At 35.7% G+C, this 21,370-nt stretch overlaps 1 long non-coding RNA gene across 1 annotated transcript; it reads right to left on the reverse strand.

The window, feature by feature from the left end:
* Positions 1-2,376: 2,376 nt before the first annotated feature.
* On the reverse strand, positions 2,377-21,032 carry LOC126493744 (uncharacterized). Its single transcript, XR_007589876.1, has 10 exons — positions 20,994-21,032; positions 20,213-20,286; positions 19,937-20,044; positions 18,011-18,061; positions 13,867-14,011; positions 11,075-11,119; positions 9,479-9,636; positions 9,002-9,102; positions 4,276-4,379; positions 2,377-2,493 (listed from the first exon to the last, which is right to left on the reverse strand). It is a non-coding gene; the product is annotated as an uncharacterized lncRNA (long non-coding RNA).
* Between the last annotated feature and the right edge of the window lie 338 nt (positions 21,033-21,370).

Consider the following 21,370-nt stretch of genomic DNA (forward strand, 5'->3'; position numbering starts at 1 on the left):
GGGAAATGGGAGGCTGGGAGGAGGCGGAAACTTTTTTTTCCTATTCTCAATAAAAAAAAAAAAAAAAGATCCCAGGAAACCTGCTAACTTCCTCTGAACCCATGATGAAAGAAAAACAGTTTTTCAAAAATGTCTATACATGATAAAAAGGAAGTGACCCCGTTCTGCTCACCTCCTCTTCTGCACCTATTTACCTAATTATCAGCTATCTGTGTATTTTCATCTAATTATAACTTCAGTGTTTCCTGGTGTGTTATCAATCTGTCATTCCATTACCTTTGAGGCATGCAAATTTTCTACTCTCAGATCTGTAAGTGATGAAATATGTTCATTGTTATTTGTTAAATTGTTTCTAATGTGTGTCACTTGACAATTATCCTGACACTGAAATCTTACCATCTTAAAATATTCCATAAGAAAGGAAACACAGAGAAAATAAAATTTGCATAGGTCCATGGTGCTCAATCTTTTGATCTCAACCCTTTTAGGGGACTACACTAGGGTCACCTAAGACCATGGGGAGACACTGATATTGACATTATAATCACATTACTTATCAGACTTACAGTTATGCAGTGGCAACACAGAGAGTTTTATGACTGAAGGTCACCACAACATCAGAAACTCTTTTAAAGTGTTGCTGCATTAGGAAGATACAGAATAACTGACATAGGGTGTACATAGCCGTAGGATGACTTGTAAGAAAAATAATTGAAAATGATTAGTGATTTGAAGGAGCAACTCAAAGTAATTCAACTTCATTAAACTACATGACTTAACTCACTGAAGTGACAGGTGAATACAGTTGGTGATTGATACATGTTAGATGTGAAATGATGATTACAACTCTGAACAATCAGCCATGAAAAGAAAGATACAAGCAATATTATATGGACTAAATAGCTTATATGTAATACATACACACACACGCGCGCGCGCGTGTGTGTGTGGTGGGGGGGTATATGTATGCAATATCAACTAGTGAAAAATAGATCAGGAATTTGAAAGAGAGTCAATTTATAATTGGAAGAGTGTGCCACCATTTCTTAAAAATAACTTATTCAACTCAGGGATAAAAATATTGTGTGTTTGTTAAAATCCATCCTCCATAACATAATCTAAAGTCCCCCCATGTCTATAATCACTACCTATGCTAACTTTGACAACTCTCTTCTTGGTGTGTATGCACATGTGCATACAGGTATTGTGCTGTGTGTCTGTGCCTGTGTGTTATGAATATGTAGTTTTATGTGAGATTTGAACCCATGTTACCATGTAGGTAACAAACAGAATACAAAGACTATTACTGTTTCTCTGGTACCTTTATTACTTAAAAATATTTCCCTCAACATAAATATATAAATATTATATACAAAAGTCACTCTCCATATCCCAAGTGAAAAATCCTCCCTATTTCCTAGTCACACTATTCTATGCTAATTTTGATAACTCTGTATTCTTATTTTCTGTTTGCCTCTGTGTGGTGGGATATTCATATGTTTGTGCACAAACCTGTGTGCGTATGTGTTCATGTGTGTGTGTTTGTGTTGCTGCATGTGAGTATATGTAGTAAGTTATTCTGTTTCTTTTTATTTTTGAGAATATACTTTAATTAAAACATTACTCACATCTCCTTGCTCTTTAAAACCCTCCCATATACCTCTATATATTTGCTTTCATATCTGTGAACTCATTTTTTACTAATTCTGCCAGATGCATATATTTATACAAATATGTATATATTCTCAAATATAACCTGGGAACTCTGTTTACAATACCTGCCCATATGTTTTCAAAGGAGGCCTTTGGTACTAAATAACAAAGCTGTATGCTCTTCCCTGAGAATGACACATGCCTTTCCCAGATTTCCTCAGCAGAATATACTGCTTTGTGTAAGTTTTAGTTCTTCTGGGCTTTCCTTTGTCCATTGTGCATGTTCATGTGTGTTATCATTATTCACATGACTGTCTATTCTATGTAAACCTCCAGTCACCTTCTACCACATCTCTGAAATTTCATGACTTTAAATGAAAACTAAAACCTAGAATTCTAAAAGTTTCAGTACTTTCCCAAAAGTTAGAAAGGAAAGGAAACAAGTGGATGCCACTTCACTGAACATTTGCTGACCATTATCCTCAGGGAAATTAGTGGAGAAAATGAGCAGCTGGTGTTTCTATAGCAAGAAATATTAACTACTTCTAGGTGGAAATAACAGAGTGTGCTTTCTACAAAAATAATAAGACATGCACAAAATGTATGGATTAAAAACATGGTCAGGAAACAGGCCAGTTCACTGAAATATAAAAAGTTGATTGAGTTTTGCAGACAAGCAATGAATAAAAAATAAAATGCAGAAAGCCCCTCAGATTACAATACCATCATGAAGGTGTGTGGTCCGTGTCTTCACCAAAAGCTTCTCAGGAGAAGGCAGAGAAGGATCTAATCTGTGACTATGTCTGAGATCATCTTGAACAGGATGACAAGATCACTTATCTGCATCATAGAAGGAAAAACAAAATGTTTAAGAACAATTAGTGAGCCGATGTAAAATATGTATGCTTAAACCGCAAATAATTTTCATATGATTATTAATATCGAAATAAAGATTAAAAGTGTCAAATTCCTAGACTTGATGGATGATAATAAATCCAATGTTTACAAGTAACATACAGTTTGAATGAAGTAGGCATCCAGTTCCCCTTGTGTGTCATTCCTTTCTCACAATGATCAAAATGAATCTAAAATTTGTACAGAACCAAAATACATCATGTATCAATGAAATTATTATTAAAATAAAACAAAATCAGAAACTTCCAAAAATAATTCCTAGTTTCAAAACTTACTGCAATGTAACAACAGTCACACACATACACAAACACATACACGCATATGAACATAGTATTATTTGAGATAAGGTGAGGGCTCCAAATTATCATTTACTAGTTATCATTGAACTCAACCGAGAAATGCCAAAGACATACTAGGTAAAATTTTTCTCAAAAGTTTTATAATAAGTGGATGCCACATGAGAATTTGATTTTCATTCACTTAACATTGTTTATATGTGTGTGGGTATTTAATATGTGTGTGTGTGTGTGCACTTGTATGTGCCTGCATGAGCGTGTGTTTCTGTGAATGGACAATGAAAACAAAGCCATGGACTTCAAAGTGAACAAGGATCAATACATGATAGAAATACAAGAGAAGAAATGAAAGGGAGAAATGATGCAATCATATTAAGCCTTCCAGAATTTAAAATACACAAGTAAAGAATGAACATACCAAAACTGAAATGTAGCTATAATTTAAGGAATAATCAAAGATTGTATAGCCTACAAATTAATCTTTAAAGCATTATTTAAAACAAGTGTTTCTAAGATGTGCAGCCACAGAAGTCGCAGAAGAAAGATATTAATGTTCTCTAGGTTCACTCTGGTGCACAGGGCTACCTTGGTGTGTTTCCACAGGCTCCTCCAATCCTGATACATGATGCTACAGAAATGCATTTTCCCAAGGATCCAGGAAATAGAGGAAGCATAAGAGGAGGCCTGGTATCAAATAATTAACTGAAAAATGCACGTGATAAAATCAAGAGCATACTGGTGGCAGCTTGAGTTTCATGGTAACTTATTAAAAGTGTCCATAGCAATGCTCAAAATACTGAAGTCTGTCTATTGTTGGAAAAAGCAACAAATGCAGGAGATAGCATAAATATTCCAAAAGGTTTTATAAGTAATAAGAAATATGGTTTTAACAATGGAATCACAAACAACAACTCTAATGCAAGATGGTTATTCCCAAAAGCATAAAAACAAAATTATACAGATGTAGTAGAACATATTTGCATACATATACATGTATTTACATACATACATACATACATACATACATGTAACAACAATCTAAAAGGAGACCAAACATAAAGGTTAAAGAGGACAAGAGGAATGTATAGGAAGTTTAGGGTGATAATGAAAGAAATATTTTTAAAAAAATGTGAAAAATGTAAATTGGGCTTAGAAATACTTTTCTACAAATTTTCTTTTCTTGAAGAGACATAAATGAAGGTCCAATTATCTGGGACACAACATCCAAAAAATTAAAAATAAATATACTAAATTTCTACTTGGTGAACAAATGAGTGTTAGGGGTTACAGATGGAATTCAGACACATGCATCACCCAAACGCAGCATGGTTATGACTTGGGACAGCTGCAGAGCTGGAATTTCCCTCCATGACCCAACTTAACAGCCCCTGATACAGCAATCGTTACTTACTATTTATATACATAAGGGAAATTGAAGAAGTCTTTTCAAAATAATAAGTTCATGAGCTTTCTTCACATTTTAATGAATGGAGTGGCTCACATCCAGCAAATGTCCTACCAAAAGAGGAATTGTTTTCATTAAGATAAAATTGATTGATGACAGAGAGAATGCACTAATCTGGGTCATATGAGGAAAGAACTTGCGGACCAAATAAACACATTCAAGGTTCATCTTCTCATTCTTGCTCAACTTCATCTCAGTTTGAGAATCGAGGACTGGGTAAAAAAGAGTGTTTGGTACTTGTTGTAATGTGAAGATGGGATGAAGTCGTAACACACAATAAATGATGAAAAATTAAATAAAAGTACAATAAAATATATTGGAATCAATTCTTGTATATCAATACAAAGTTAAATTATATTGATTATTGTATGTGTGCATGCTTCTACCTCTATTTAATACATTTTTATGTATTGATATATACTGGATTGTATATGTATATTTGTCATATTGCAGTGTACATTTCTACCTCTGATTAAGATATATATATTCACCATATTGGAATGTATACTTGTGCATTCTTTACATTTGGAGGTCATTGTCCTCATTTATTTCACAGTTGTTTATTGTCTTAGTCTTTAAGTTAGATAGGTATTGAGAATTATATGGATCAATAGTCATCTATGTTTGTCATTTATAATTAGACTAATCAGGTTCTTTAGATGCATAGAGATTATACTCAGTATAGATAGATAATTTTCAACTTTTTCAAAGAGCTGTAGAAAATGGCCTTTAACTTAACTCAGAGTTTCGTGGTAGTGAGACACAATGGCTCCTGGCAACAACAATCTATTCCCGAGAGAATGTTGAGCACCAAAGACACTCCACCTGGAGCCTTTCGTCTTGGCAGAACTGGCCTTTGGGCAAAGAAATGCCCATACCTCAACCATTGACAGAGATACAGAGTATCCGTAAATGGATAAAACAGGACTGTTATATCCTGCCAAGACAGGGTAAGATAGTTTGAAAAGTTTCTTGCCTTTGAAAATGGTATGTCAGTTACGTGAGGCCTTAGCCAAAGTTGGTTGCTTCAACACTGCAAATGTGATTTTGGGTGATTGATTGCCAGGTAGCCAGTTGTCTCTGTGATTTGTTGCATGTTTTGGAAGTTGTTTGATTGCACTTCCTAATTACTCAGGTAACATTATTTCCCTTTTCGATAGGGTTGAAGTCTATATAAATTTAGTTACTTTCCTCTCATGACTTGGCAAAGTTATTTATTATACAAGACTTAGGAAGTTAGAATAGGATATTTGTACTTGTTGTATATAATTTCATAGTAGGTTTGGAACTCTCTTACTTAAAAAAGGGGGAGGTTTAGCTGGAGCCCCTTACACTCCTTCAGCCAATAGGCGCTGAGATACCAGTCCAGTGGGGCGTGGTCTCTCTCTCTCTTTGAAAAAGCAGCAACTGCCCTCCTCTTGCTCTCTGGCTTCCTGCATTTCTTCCAAGTACTAGGCTCCTTTCCTGATTGCTTAGAGGGATATTGTCTGGGATGGTGATCTGTAATCACCTTAAATAAATAACCATTCTATTAATCATAATTCCAAACTGGTGTGGGATTGTTTGTGACATATGCCTTTACTCTGTGAAAGGCTTTCCTATCAATCTGTTAACCATTCCCCCAGATATCATGTTGGAAACCAAAATATTTTCTTGGATATCAACAGCATCCTCTAGCCTTTATAGGCTACAACAGATCCATCATAGTTTGTTAGAGAGATAGGATAAATTCCTGGAGGTTTAATTAGNCTTCACATATTGATTGCTTTTAAATTGCTATCAGATATGAACATATTTTAGGACACTTCAATAGTAATAGGCATAAACAAAACTTCCAAATGTTCAAACCAATTACAAGCCAAATATTGATAAAATGTTTGAACACAAAGTCCTATTCCTATAAGAAACATTTATTAAATTTACATTCATTGAGAAATGGAAAATTAGATTTTTGAAATAGAGTCAGTGAGAATATTAAACACCATCTAGGCCTGGCTTCATGCCCAGGAGTAGTAGGAGACATAGAATGGAATTCATGTTTATGACCGTTTTGTTGTTTGTTTTATGTGTGTGTTTTGTTGTGTCATTTAGTGTTTTGTTAGGTTTTCTGTTTGTTTTCATGTTCATTTTTTAAGAAAGAGAGATAACCAGAGAGAGAGAGAGAGAGAGAGAGAGAGAGAGAGAGAGAGAGAGCAAAAATGTACAGTATACATGAACAAATAGGATTTCATACATGGAATACAACTGAGAAGGAAGAGAGAATATAAGCAATAGCTGACAATGCATGCTGGAGTGCAAACCTTGTAAGGAACTAAACAAAAGGAAACAAATTCTGCTCTACACTGGAAATATGAAACAGCACTGTAAATATAATTGTCCCTAAAGCTACTTTGTTCAATCTGTTTGGTGCAGTCTAAGGAATGAAGATCACATAGACCACCTCATCTTCTGTCACAAAAGAAGGCAATGCACCCTGTCTTGAAAACATGAATGAACTCTGGTGGTTATAGATAAAAACAGGGAGCAAAAATCTTTTCCTCAAGATTTAGAATGCTGAGTGGAATAGGATGCATTACTGTTCCTTTAAAAGCTGAGGAAATCTTCATATATATAAAATGTATGTATTTGAAGGGGATTCCTCTTCCTTCTTTTTTTTCTGGAGGTGGGTGGGGTGAGGCTGGGTTTCTTTGTGTGGCCCTAGCTGTCCTGGAACTCAATCTGTGGATCAGGTTGGCCTGGAACTCACAGAAATCTACTTGCCTCTTCCTAACAAGTCTGGGAGTAAAGGTGTACACCACCAGTACCAGGTTTTCAAACATTATATATGAAGATGTCACAATTAAACCCATTATTTTGTACACTTAATATACACTGATAAAAATAAGTTCCATATAGAATTCTGCATCACTAGTAAAGTCTTATCCAATTATTGAAATATGGAAAACATTTCTATGTTGATAGAGTAGCCAACAAAGGAAAACTGCACAGTTTTTTATACTGGAGATTTAATTTAAGGCCTCCCACAAGCTAAGCGAGTGCCCTGCCATTGAGTCTCAGCCCTCTTTCTACTCTTGATTCTGAGTCAAGATTTCACAAAGTTACCCATGCTGGCCTGGAACTCATTCTGTAATCCAGGTAGGCCTCGAACTTGTGATTCTCTTGAATTAGCCTCTGAGCAGTTGAGATTACTGAGATTAAAGGCCTCACTAATATATTTTAAACATATTTGTGCATGTGTGTGGGGGTATATGTCATGTTAGTGCTGGTTCCCACAGAAATCAGAAGAGGGAATAGGATCACTGGAGACCTGGAGCTGAATTTACAGGTGGTTGTATACCACCCAACATGGATACTGGGAACTGAACTTGGGTACTTTGAAAGAATAAGATATGCTCTTGACCACTGAGCCAGAGAATTTTATTAAATGCTAAAATAATAATTAAAATACTTAAATGTGGGCAAAAAAGCTGAGGAAAACACAAATCTACGTTTAATTGTTTTATTGATGATCTGCTGGATTCTCATGTCTATTCAAGATCTTTGTTCACAACTTCTTCACAGGCAGGATTAATAAAGTGGCATATTTATAACAATTTTACATCTGAAAACTCTCTGTAATTGTCTGCTGGGTGGGCTTCTCTAGAGTTGTCACAGTTCACACACCCTATGCTATCATCAGATTTAAGTGTGATCTAACTAGGAGCTTATTATCAAGCAGGGTGGATGTAAACACACATATCTTAAAATATGGTGTCTGAAAACCCTCTGTAAATGGGTCTCCTCATGGGCCGCTCCAGGGTTGTAGTAGTTCAAGCATTCCATTCTTATCAGTGAGCTCTAACTACCATATGACTGGGAGCTTATCCCTGTATCTTCTGTGCAGTAGAGCAGGTTTGTGTGTACAGTAACAAGGGATGTTCTGCAGAGTAAGGAGTGTGAACACGATGTGTGGAATGACCAGACAATCCATTCTACTGTGTGACTTCTTGATTCTCCTTTTTTTTCCCCAAATGCAGAATCTTTAGTCTTGCTTGTCCATACTTTGTCATGAATAGCTTCTATCTTTCACATACACCAGGATTTTCCAAGTGGGTAAAAGAAGCTGTAAGCTGTTAATGTTTAAATCTGATAAAATGTTGGTGTCTTAATGCTCATGCACTTTATTTTTAAGCAGTGGTAAAATGAAGGTGTGATATGGAAAGAGAAAAGAGAAAAGGAGTTCTAAGGGGGGGAATTATGTTCCTGAACAGGAAAATCACTGACCTGGATTTGGTATGGTGAACAATCATAAAGACTACACTACCTTTCTCTTTCAAAATATCCAATTAGCATCTCAGGTAGCACATTATTTATGTTCATCAGAAAGGAGATTGCACTAAATAAAATCTACTTTAAACAATACTGAGATGTTTTCTTAGTACCTAGCAATATCAAGGTGGGAGATAGAAACTTTCACAAATATTTAATTTCCTATTGTTGAATTCCATTTAAATTCATATGAGCTTCAAATACTATTGCTGACATTCCTAGTAATCTACATAATTAATCTATGATTTTTCAGTAAATTTATCAATTTTACTCAAGTGTCATTCATTACCAGAATATCTCAGATATGAAACATTTTCCACAAAAAAAAAAAAAACAAGTGCCTTGATGGTTCAGACCATCCCACCTGTGACTGTGTGGTTGGCTTCTTGATCCAGTAAAGGATGTGGGCTTCCATGCTTTCTTCACCTCTTTGTGCTAGTGTGGCCAATAAGCAGGCATGGACTCCTGCGAAGCATAAAGCCTGTGATTAACATTACATAACTGCTTTTACATAGTAACGTATGCATATCTTTTAGCTATAATCAGAGTCAAACCAACCACACACCTAAAAGTGTGCCATGACACCTACTGGCAGGTAACGGTTATTGAACCTACTCCAGTTCAAACTCAACCACAGGTAAGATATATAATTTTAAATTATAAATTTAAAAGGGCAAGATGATGGACAATTTAACAATGTAAGAGTTCAATAGTATTTGACTTATATCATGTATGATGTTATATAAGATTTATATGATTTCCATTTTACATCTCTCTATGTAATTCTGAAGATTAGCATTGTCCTCCTTTTTTTTCTCCTTAAAAACTTGGTTTGACTTACCTCACTCAGGATAGTGTTTTCTATTTCCATCCATTTGCATGCACAATTCAAGAAGCCCATTTTTTTTACTGCTGAGTAGTACTCTAATATGTATATATTCCATAATTTCTTCATCCATTCTTCCATTGAAGGGCATCTAGGTTGTTTCCAGGTTCTGGCTAATACAAACAATGCTGCTATGAACATAGAAGAGCATATACTTTTGTTGTATGATAAGGCCTATCTTGGGTATATTCCCAAGAGTGGTATTGCTGGGTCCAGGGGTAGGTTGATCCCGAATTTCCTGAGAAACCGCCACACTGAGATAAGCCAGACCCAAAAAGAGGAACATGGGATGTACTCACTCATATTTGGTTTCTAGCCATAAATAAAGGACATTGAGCCTATAATTCGGGTTCTTAGAGAAGCTAAATAAGAAGGAGAACCCAAAGAAAAACATATAGGCATCCTCCTGAATATTAACTTCATCAGGTGATGAAAAGGGGCAGAGACAGAGACCCACATTGGAGCACCGGACAGAAATCTCAAGGCCCAATCAGGAGCAGAAGGAGAGAGAGCTTGAGCAAGGAACTCAGGACCACGAGGGGTGCACCCACACACTGAGACAATGGGGATGTTCTATCGGGAACTCACCAAGGCCAGCTGGCCTGGGACTGAAAAAGCCAGGGATAAAACCGGACTCGCTGAACATAGTGGACAATGAGGACTACTGAGAACTCAAGATCAATGGCAATGAGTTTTTGATCCTACTGCACATACTGGCTTTGTGGGAGCCTCGGCAGTTTGGATGCTCACCTTACTAGACCTGGATGGAGGTGGGTGGTCCTCGGACTTCCCACAGGGCAGGGAACCCTGATTGCTCTTTGGGCTGACGAGGGAGGGGGACTTGATTGGGGGAGGGGGAGGAGAATGGGAAGCAGTGGCAGAGAAGAGACGGAAATCTTTAATAAATAAATAAATTTAAAAAAACTTGGTTTGATAATAGGGCCAAGAATGAGACATTTTTACAAATGATACAGTCTTTGCAGACTGATAATGACAAACTAAAAGAGAAATTCAGCACTCTGGAGAAGGATACAACAAAGTTAATAAACAAAACCCAGTCAAATGATACATTTTTAAAAATTACACACTCTTTACAGACTGATAATGATCAACTAAAAAAGAAATTCAGCATTAGATAGAAGGATATCACCAATTTAAACAAAAACTCAGCTCAGACAATGAGAAAGGGTGCTGAAACATTGTCTGAGAGAATTCATATTGTTGACTGTATTAACTTAACTCTGTCAAAGAGTTATGATAGACTGACTGATAGTATGTCCCTCCAGAAATGCAATATGCATGCTACAAAAATTATGTCCAAGGATGAGATATTATTTATACTGGACAGATTTCAAACCTTGGAAGTCTCAATGAGGGCATTAGAACAGAACACTGGACAAAAGATCCAGACCATACAAAAGGCAGAAGTAAAAAATTTTGAAAAGATTGAGAAATTTATCAAATTTGATGAGCAAAGACAAAAGGTACAAAGACAAAATTTAGCTTCATCAGTACGTACCGAACTCTGGATTAGCTTGCCCAGATATTTACCTGCTTCTCTGATGATATCATCAGAAAGAACATCTGGCACCTATCCTGAGGAAGTCAAAGAATATACATGGGAGTCCATACATATGACTGATGTAAAGGAAGTTAAACAAGCAATAGTATCTTATGGAATATATTCTTCCTTCATTAGAGAAATGGTCAAAACGTGGGCCATATGCAACAAAGCAATGCTACAAGACAGGACTCAGTTTATCTCAGTTAATCTCAGCAGTCCTAAAAAATGGACCTCAGTTACTTTGGAAGTGTTAGTAGAGAGAAGAAGCAAAAATTTTTGAGCAATAAGAAAAAAACATAAGGACTTAAGATTTCCCAAGATCAAATTCTGGGTGAGGGATTTTACTCTGATCCTTAGGATCAGGCTTTTTACAGTGAACACACCGTGTCCCTATGTAGCACAGCAGCTTTAAATGCTTGGATATCAAACAATGAATTACAGCCTCCAGATTCATGTAATCCATGTATGAAAAATCCTTGCAGAGGTACTATCTAAAAATACAATATAAAGATCAATAAGTTCCAAACCTTATACTCTTCAAAGTATATTTTGAAAACTCGTCAACATATGATGAAGTTCTGAGTGAATGTGGTGAATGTTTGTGACATGGATATAGCCAACGCTAGGTTCCATGGCCTCAGATACCTGGGGTTGTTAAAACCTTACACATGTGAGACTCAGTGGGATAGCAAATATATCTTCCTAGTTACCTTCCTCCTAAATGGAGAAGTACAGTCTGTGATGATACTTCACATAAAACTATTATCAGTACTAGCCTCATTTGTCTCCTTTATCTTCCATACACCATGAACCTGACCCTCTCAGCCATATACAGCAAACATACCTCCTGAATCCAGATGTTTACAAAAAGTGCACACTGACTAGCCAGTCACAGAGAATTACCTTCACCAAGCAAGCACAGCCTATGGACTCCCACAAGATCAATACATGTGTCTGAATGTCTGCCCTTCTTTCATTTCCGGTGTCTATCCTAGTTACATTAGTGCAGAATAACTGTAGAGGGCAGAATAAAAATTTTATACCCTGAAGTAGGCGACATAACTATAAGCACCAGTGTCATATTGTGGAGCAATCTTTGTGGGTAGGAACACCAGCTTCTGGGAGGGCTGAAGGGGAAAGGGGAGAGGCAGGGAGGGGAGCAAAGAAAAATGTATACTTAATAAAAATGCGCCTATCTAATCACATATAACTTTCGTAACTTTATTAAACTTAAAGAATTTGGTGAAAATACTCCATTATCTATCCTAATTAGGCGAGAAGAAAAGGTAGTACCTAACTCCCTTTCTATTCTAACTTGCATAACAAAAATTATCTCTTAATGTCTCTGAATCAAATATAATTTACATTTTTTAGTAAATGTCTTTTCTGAATCTTTTAGTAAATTTTCTGAATTTAGAAATGTCGTTTCTGATAAGGAAAACAATAACTATAACTATCTCATCCTCATCTGCCTCAGAGAACTGAGAAGGAAAGAATATTAACTGAGTAAGCAGGAAGTGCAAGCATTCTTAGCTGTTTTCTTCACCCAATAAAGAGAAAACTGCCCTAAATATTCTCTTAATTATACCCTTGTGAAAATTTACCACAGTACTAACAGCTTCACCTTCATATGTTACAAATGTCTGCTCTACACATAGCATGTATAAATAGTATCAGCAAAAAGCTGTCTTGTGTTACGGACAGTTGTAATGTCCTAAATTTTCCTGTGGTCTCTTGGATAGACACACCTCTGAGACACTCTGCTTTCTGCTCTTTCAACATCGCTCATTTTGTGATCAAGAAAATGGAATGCTCCTTTCTTTTCCTTTTATTATTTTTCGATGTGTCCATATTACTAGATCTAATGGATAAGCAAATAAATTATTATGGAAGGAGGATGTGTAGTGGAATTTCAATTGTATTTTAATAAAAGTTTCCTGAATATCAGAGAAGAAAACAGCCCCATGGGCTTAGAGACCAGTCACTGGTTGCATGCACCATTAATCACGTAGCCACTCTAGTTGCCATAGAAAAAGGGAAGCGCATGCCTTTAATCACAGTGGTGCACATCTTTAATCCAGACCCAGAGAGGATTATAAAATGAAAAGAGACAGTGCTCTGACACAGTTTCATTCTGAGATACATGGAGGTAGCAACACCATTTCCAAAGGGGTCGAGGTAAAATCCAATGTCTGGCTGTTTTGCTTCTCAAATCCTTAGATTGAACCCCAAATTCTCTTTCTGAGCCCCTCTTAAACATGCTTCAAGGATGTAAAGTTTGAAAAGAGATTTGGCTGAGTAATGGTTTATATGATAAAGCACTATTGGGTAAGTATATGAAAATTTCAAAAATAAATCAGATAAAAATTACAAAATAATAAACTGTCCCATGGCAATTTTTTATTGATTGTACTTCAAACTGTGATCCCAATGATGTGTCTGTAGGAGCTGATGTGATGTAAGGATGCATATCATTGAGTATCTAAGGATGATCACATTCAGACTTCTCTGTGGCTACTGTCCAATCTCTCCCAAAAATTCCATTATCATTAGTGTAAGCAGATATTTCTTGGGACCCCACGTTTCATAGGAAAAAATAAAAGAGCTCAGCAATATACAATCCTAAGACAAAATATTAGTGTGAGTTTATATATAAATTGAAAATTTTAAGATTAAAATAATTTATTAAACTCCAATAATTGAAATATTAAATTTGCAGATTATAGTAACAATTATTAGGATAATGTAGTGAATATACTGTGAGTCATTACAAACTTACCATAAGTCAGCATCCATTTGAGTATAGCTTTTTTTTTATATAAGAGTGTAAGTATCCTTGACTTTATACTTGGTCGAAAAGTTCTTCCCATGGGAATATGGACAGCCCCCTTCCCTTGCTTCATCTCAAATCTGGAGTGTCCAGACTGGAAAGAATAAACAAATGTGTTTGACACACAGTAGAAACAATATGTACCTGAGAAGACAATTAGATTAGAACATACAGTATGTGTGGTTATTCATGAAAACAGAAGGGATAAAATGAGGATATTACGTTTATGGTTCTCTGGTCTCAGATAGTCATTTGGTACTAGAAAACAAAAACTTTTCACAAGTCCAATCAATACCTGAAAGCAAATGAATGACATGCTTCATGCAGTGGAGTCTCACTGCACATACTAACCACTCTTAAGAGAGGATTCAGTGCCAACAGTAGGTGGCACACATACAAGGCACTAAAATACATTTTTCGAGATTCTTTGTCTCATAATTCTTTTCAGCAAATTTTAAACCTCATATTTCCTTTGCATATATACAAAGGATTATGATTATGGGTGTTGTAAGGAGCCAATTTATTTTTTCTCAGCTGTTCCAGCCTCCAAATATTCACACAAAATCTTTACTCTTAAATCACTGCTTGGACCATTAGTTTCCTATTGGCTAACTCTTACATCTTAATTTAACCCATCTCCATTAATCGGTGAAACTTCACAAGATCGTGGCCTAATAGCAATGTTTCAGTGTGACTGTCTCTGGCAGTAGCTCCATGGCTTCTCTCTAACTCACCCTCCTTTCTCTCAGCATTCAGTTTAGTTTTCCCAGCCTAGCTCTTTTCCATCCTATCAGGCAAAGCCAGCTTTTTTATTAACCTATGGTATTCACAGCATACACAGGGGAATCCCACAATGGTTGTGATTTTGTGGCATTTATGTTTGCATGAACATACTTGTCTTTGCATCTATGTGCTTTTTCTGCTTTTGTTTGGTTAATTTTTTATATTTGTTTCTTTTGTCCTATTCTGATGTTTTATTTTTTATTATTATTGATATTATTATTGATATTGTACTATTATTATCATTACTATTATTAATATATGCATTGGTATATTCCATTGAGAGGAAGAAAAAGTAAAGAGCACACGTGAGATAGAGAGATCAAGAGACAGACAGACAGAGAGACAAACAGACAGTATAGATTTGGGAAGGTGGAAATGTGGAAAATATCTTAAGGGAATTGAAGGACAGAAAACCATCATCATTATATATTGTGTGAAACATAATTTATCTTTAATGAAAAGACCACATGCAAATAAAACACAGTGTCAGCAAATGGTCCAGCTATGAGCTCTCAGACTTTCAGGTGGCCATGTAAGACATTTAAAGAAAATGATTCACACAGTAAGTCCCGGAGGGAGTATAAGGAGTAGCAGGTCCCCTGTCTTGGTTAGCTACTGAAGGCTGAGAAGAATCACATGCATTACACATAAAGCCAAACACAGAGATGAAAGACAATGACGTATCTTAAAGGGGACACAGCGGCTAAGGAAGCAGGAACATATTTACTGAACAGGAAAAAACAGGTGACTCAGTCAGCTTGTGGGAAATCTTATCAAGTGCCTGGCTATGCTGGATGTCAATAGCCTCTGTCTCTTTGCAGGTTTCAGGAGCAATCCTACTTCACTGACTAGTAGCTTATAGTCAGGTCCGGGCTAGAACCAGGATCCAGCTGATTGCTGGACTCCAGCAAGGAGCCTGACTGAAAAAAAAAAAAAACTTTGTGAACAGACTGATATCTTCGCTTGCCTTGGGATTGGTTAAGTGTGTGATATCAACTAGAGAATAGATTTGGGCCAATCATGAAACAGATCTCAAAGCTACCAAAGGAAATCAAGGGTCTGCAGTAACTATGGAGATTTTCATCTGAGCTGCTATCTCATGTCTCTCTCCCCCTCCCTGTTTGTTACCACAGAAACAGGGAACCTGAAACTAGAAAGACAGAAAAAAATGTAATTTAACATGAATTGTTTCTCCAATTGCTAACAGAGGAAAACAATCAAAAGTCCCTGGAGCATGAGCATGTACCTAGCTCCTTTGCAATAGACCCTAAATTCCTATAAGAAATTCTGCATTTCTGTATGAGCCCTCCTGAATGTGACTCTGGGCAACTGAGTTCAACTTGCTGCTGAATATTTGCTATCTGCCTATGTCAATCTACATTAATGTTATGAATGTACACATGATCCATCACATGGAACTGGAACTATTGAGTGACCTAGTTAATGATAATTAGAATAAAGAAAAAATGGTGAGTTCTATCCCTGGTCAAGCAATGTACCCTATGTGCATGGAAGGTCTTGATGTGTCAAAGCGGGCAAGAAATTATTTAAGATGTATTATGAAAAAAACTTCAAAATACCTTCTCAAGTATGTGTGTGTGTATGTGTGTGTGTCCAAAATGCTCCCCATTCTGGATATCTCTTTTATTATTCTCTCCATTATTTCATTATTCTTCCCACCCCAAAACCAATCAACCTGAATCTTCATTTTCCCATACCTCCATCCCCCAAAACCCCTATTTTACTCAGGATATCTCTTCTATTTCCCTTTCCCAGGGAAAGTCCCTGTATCTCTTTGGGTCTTCCTTGTATTTGGTCTCTCCGAGTCTGTGGATTGTACCCTGGTTATCCTTTAATTACACAAAATACCCACTTATGATTTAGAATTTACTGTGAGGTAGGAAGTTGCCTTGAATGCATTGGCAAAGGAGACAATGTCCTAAATATGACCAAAGTAGCACACATACTGAGATTAACAATTAATGTGTGTGTCCTCTGGAAAATGAAAATCTTCCTTAAGGCAAAGAACACTCTCAGTGTGCTTACTAAGGTCCCATATTGAATTCAGGCACACGCATGATAAAGTTCAACATTCCAAGCTCTTCTCTGCCATGACAGTCAGCATCTCCACTGAAGACCAAACTACGACAATAATCATTTGCTATGTTTTTAAATAGACAATTTTAGAAGCCTTTTCAAGCATTTAAATTCATGAGATTCTTTGGTGAATAAGTGAATGAAACACACTTGTTCCAGGAAACATCCTTTAGGAAGCAAATGCTTTAATTCACAAAAACAAAAAGCTTCAAAACAGAGAAAATGCTCTGTACCATTAAGGAAGACCATGGCACCAGAATGTGCAGTGCAAGGTTCATCTATTCCTTTATTACTTAAGTCATCTCCAGTTGAAAATGAGGCAAGGAAATGGTAAGATATCTTGATTCTTGGTATAAGTTGAGGACTGACTAAAGTGAGCATTCCAGTAAACTGGTCACAGGTATAGACAAACTAATAGAACTATTTTCTAATGTTAAATCTTTTGTCACAAATATATGATACCATCATCAACTACTCACTTTTGTATAACAATGAATAACAGTTATTAATAAAATATGAAATAATAAATTCTTTACTGTTTTTGTTTATATTTTCGTTGTGCAAAAAAAAAAATAGCCAGGCAAGGTTTTGTTGTGTAGTCCTGGCTGATCTGTAACTCATTCTTTACACCAGGCTGGCCTACAAATCATAGATCTGCCTACCTCTCTCTCCCAAGTACTGGAATTAAAGGTATGAGACTTTATAGTCCAGCTATAATAAATTCTTAGTCTTTCATTTAGTGTATAATTATATAATTTATCAATAAGTATAATACCATGACTAAATGATACAAAATACAGTAAAGCACATGTTCTCTAATACAGACCTCTCTTCATGAAAAGTTTTCCATCACCATAACTTCTGCCTCCCCACAGTCCGTGCTCTGTACCGACCTCATGGTTTGATTGTTTGAAGTTCTTTAGAAATTCCATATGATCCAAAGCATATACCTATCTAAGCCCAAAAGTCAGACTGCAGGTTGTCATAATAATGGAATCTATGAAAGGACTTGCTGGGNATATTTTTAAGCAAGCCCATGCATGAATTCATAAAAATGAAACTAAGACTGCCCTCTCCAAAACAGATCATTGCTATGTAAAAAAAAAAATACACTAGAACAATTGGAATAAACCCTTTTTAGTATGGCCTGTTTTATCTGAGAGCCCATGCATTGCCATTGTAGTAGAAGATGTTACCTCTCCATTCAGCCTACCTGACTGCTTTGCAAACCCAGGTTGTGCACATCACACTCTTCCCATCATTCCTTTTCACAGAAGGGAGAAATAATATATTACTATTGAGCATAATTATTCACATCAAAGATAAGTGTAAACAGAGATTACGTATTAGTTCCCAGCTGCCCAGACCTGAAATTATTACACAAAACTACATTAATTGCAATGCTGCTTGGCCAATAATTTTAGCATATTCTTCAGATGTAGCTCTTATATCTTAAATTAACCCACTCATTTCTATTAATTTGTATTTTACCATAAGGCTTGTGGTTACCATTAAGGTCCTGGCCATTTGTCTCCTTTGGAGGCTACATGACATCTCTCTGACTCCTCATACTCATTTTTCTCTCTCTCTAATTCTCTCTCTCTCTCTCTAATTCTCTCTCTCTCTAATTCTCTCTCTCTCTCAATATTATATGAACTAAATTGCTTATATGTAGTACGTATACACATATATGTGTGTGTGCGTGTGTGTAGATATATTTATGTAATATGTAATAAAACTAGTGGAAAAATAGATCAGAAATTTAAAAGAGAATGTGAATTTATAATTAGAAGGGTATTCCATTATTTCTTAAAAATAACTTATTCAACTCAAAGATAAAAATATTGTGTGTTTGTGAAAATCCATCCTCCATGCAATAATTTAAAATCCCCCATGCCTATAATCGCTGGCTATGCTAATGTTTTCACCTCTCTTTTGGTGTGTATGCACATGTACATACATGTATTATGCTGCGTGTCTGTGCCTGTGTATATACAAACATGCAGTTTGGTGTGATATTTGAACCTATGTGTGCCCCTGTACATAACAAACAGAACACAAACACTAGTACTGTTTCTCCAGTACCTTCTTTTCTTAAAAATATTTTATCAATATAAATATTTAAATATCATATTAAAAAAGACACCCTCCATACCCCAAGTGAAAAATCCTCCCTATTTCCTAGTCACATTATTCTGTGCTAATTCTGATAACTCTGTCTTCTCTTTTTCTGTTTGCCTCTGTGTGGTGGAGCATTCATGTGTTAGTGCACAAACGTGTGTGTATATGTGTTCATGTGTGTGTGTTTGTGTTTCTGCATGTATGTACATGTAGTAAATTATTATGTTTCTTTTTATTTTTGAGAATATACTTTAATTAAAACATTACTCACATCTCCTTGCTCTTTAAAACCCTCCCATATACCTCTATATATTTGCTTTCATATCTGTGAACTCATTTTTTACTAATTCTGCCAGATGCATATATTTATACAAATATGTATATATTCTCAAATATAAACAGAGAACTCTGTTAACAATACCTGCCCATATGTTTTCAAAGGAGGCCTTTGGTACTAAATAACAAAGCTGTATGCTCTTCCCTGAGAATGACACATGCCTTTCCCAGATTTCCTCAGCAGAATATACTGCTTTGTGTAAGTTTTAGTTCTTCTGGGCTTTCCTTTGTCCATTGTGCATGTTCATGTGTGTTATCATTATTCAGAGAACTGTCTATTCTATGTAAACCTCCAGTCACCTTCTACCACATCTCTGAAACTTTATAAGTTTAAAAGAAAGCTAAAATCTAGAATCCTAAAAGTTTCAGTACTTTCCCAAAAGTTAGAAAGTAAAAGAAACAAGTGGATGCCACTTCACTGAACATTTGCTGACCATTATCCTCAGAAAAATTAGTTAAGAAAATGAGCAATGGGTATTTCTATAGCAAGAAATATTAACTACTTCTAGGTGGAAATAACATAGTATTCTTTCTACAGAATAAATAAGACATGCATAAAATGTTTGGATTAAAACATTGTCAGGAAACATGCCAGTACACAGAAGTACAAAAATTCAATTGAGTTTTACAAGCAAGAAGTGAATAATAAATAAAAGGCAGAAAGGCCCTCAAATTACATTACCATCAGGTAATTTTGTCTTCACCAAAATCTTCTCAGGAGAAGGCAGAGAAGAACCTCTTCAGTGCCTGAGTCTCAGATCAGGTTGAACAGGACGATGAGATCATGTATCTGCATCATAGAAGAAAAAATAAAATGTTTAAGAACAACTAGTGAGCCATTGTATAATATGTATACTTAAGTCTCAAATAATTTTCATATGATATTTAATATCAAAATAAGGATTAAAAAGTATCAAATTCCTAGAATAGATGTATGAATAATAAATCCAGTGTTTACCAGTAAGGTTTGAATGAAGTAGGCATCCAGTTTCCCTTGTGTGTCATTTCATTGTCACAATGATCAAAATGAATCTAAAATTTGTACAGAACCAAAATACATCAAGTATCGATAGAATTATCATAAAAATAAAACAAAATCAGAAAATCCAAACATATTTCCTATTTTCAAAACTTCATGCAATGTGACAACACAGTCACACGCAGACACACTCTCACATGAACATAGTATTATTTGAGATAAGGTGAGGGCTCAAAATTATCATTTACTAGTTATCATTGAACTCATCCTGGAAACGACAAAGACATACGAGGTAAATTTTTTTCAAAAGTTCTATGATAAGTAGATGCCACATGAAAACTGGATTTTCATTTACTTAACATTGTTCATATGTGTATGTATTTCATATATGTGCATGTGTGTGTGTATGTGCATGTGTGCATGCATGGGCGTGTATTTGTGTGAATGGACAATGAAAACAAAGCCATGGACTTCAAAGTGAACAAGGATCAATACATGATAGAATTACAACAGAAGAAATGAAAGGGAGAAATGATGCAATTATATTAAAACTTCCCGAATTTAAAAAATACACAAGTAAAGAATGAACATACCAAAACTGAAATGTAGCTATAATTTAAAGAACAATCAAATACTGTATAGCCTACAAATTATTCTTTAAAGTATTATTTTAAAAAAGAATTTCAAAGATTTGCAGCCACAGTAGGGACAGAAGAAAGACATAAATGTTGTCTAGGTTCACTCTGGTGCACAGGGCTACCTTGGTGTGTTTCCACAGGCTCCTCCAATCCTGATACATGATGCTACAGAAATGCATTTTCCCAAGGATCCAGGAAATAGAGGAAGCATAAGAGGAGGCCTGGTATCAAATAATTAACTGAAAAATGCACGTGATAAAATCAAGAGCATACTGGTGGAAGCTTGAGTTTCATGGTAACTTTATATAAGTAAGTGTCCATAGCAATGCTCAAAAGACTGAAATCATTCTTCTATTGTTTGAAATAAAACAACAAATGCAGAAGATAGCACAAGTATTCCAAAAGATTTTTTAAAAAAATAAGAAATTTAGTTTTATCAATGGAATCATAAACAACTCCAATACAAAATTGTCATTCCCAAAAGCATAAAACAAATTTA

This window comes from Alexandromys fortis, unplaced genomic scaffold, assembly GCF_014885135.2.
Source record: "Alexandromys fortis isolate MF-2015 unplaced genomic scaffold, M_Fortis_MF-2015_v1.1 scaffold_332, whole genome shotgun sequence".
NCBI classification, from domain to species: domain Eukaryota; kingdom Metazoa; phylum Chordata; class Mammalia; order Rodentia; family Cricetidae; genus Alexandromys; species Alexandromys fortis.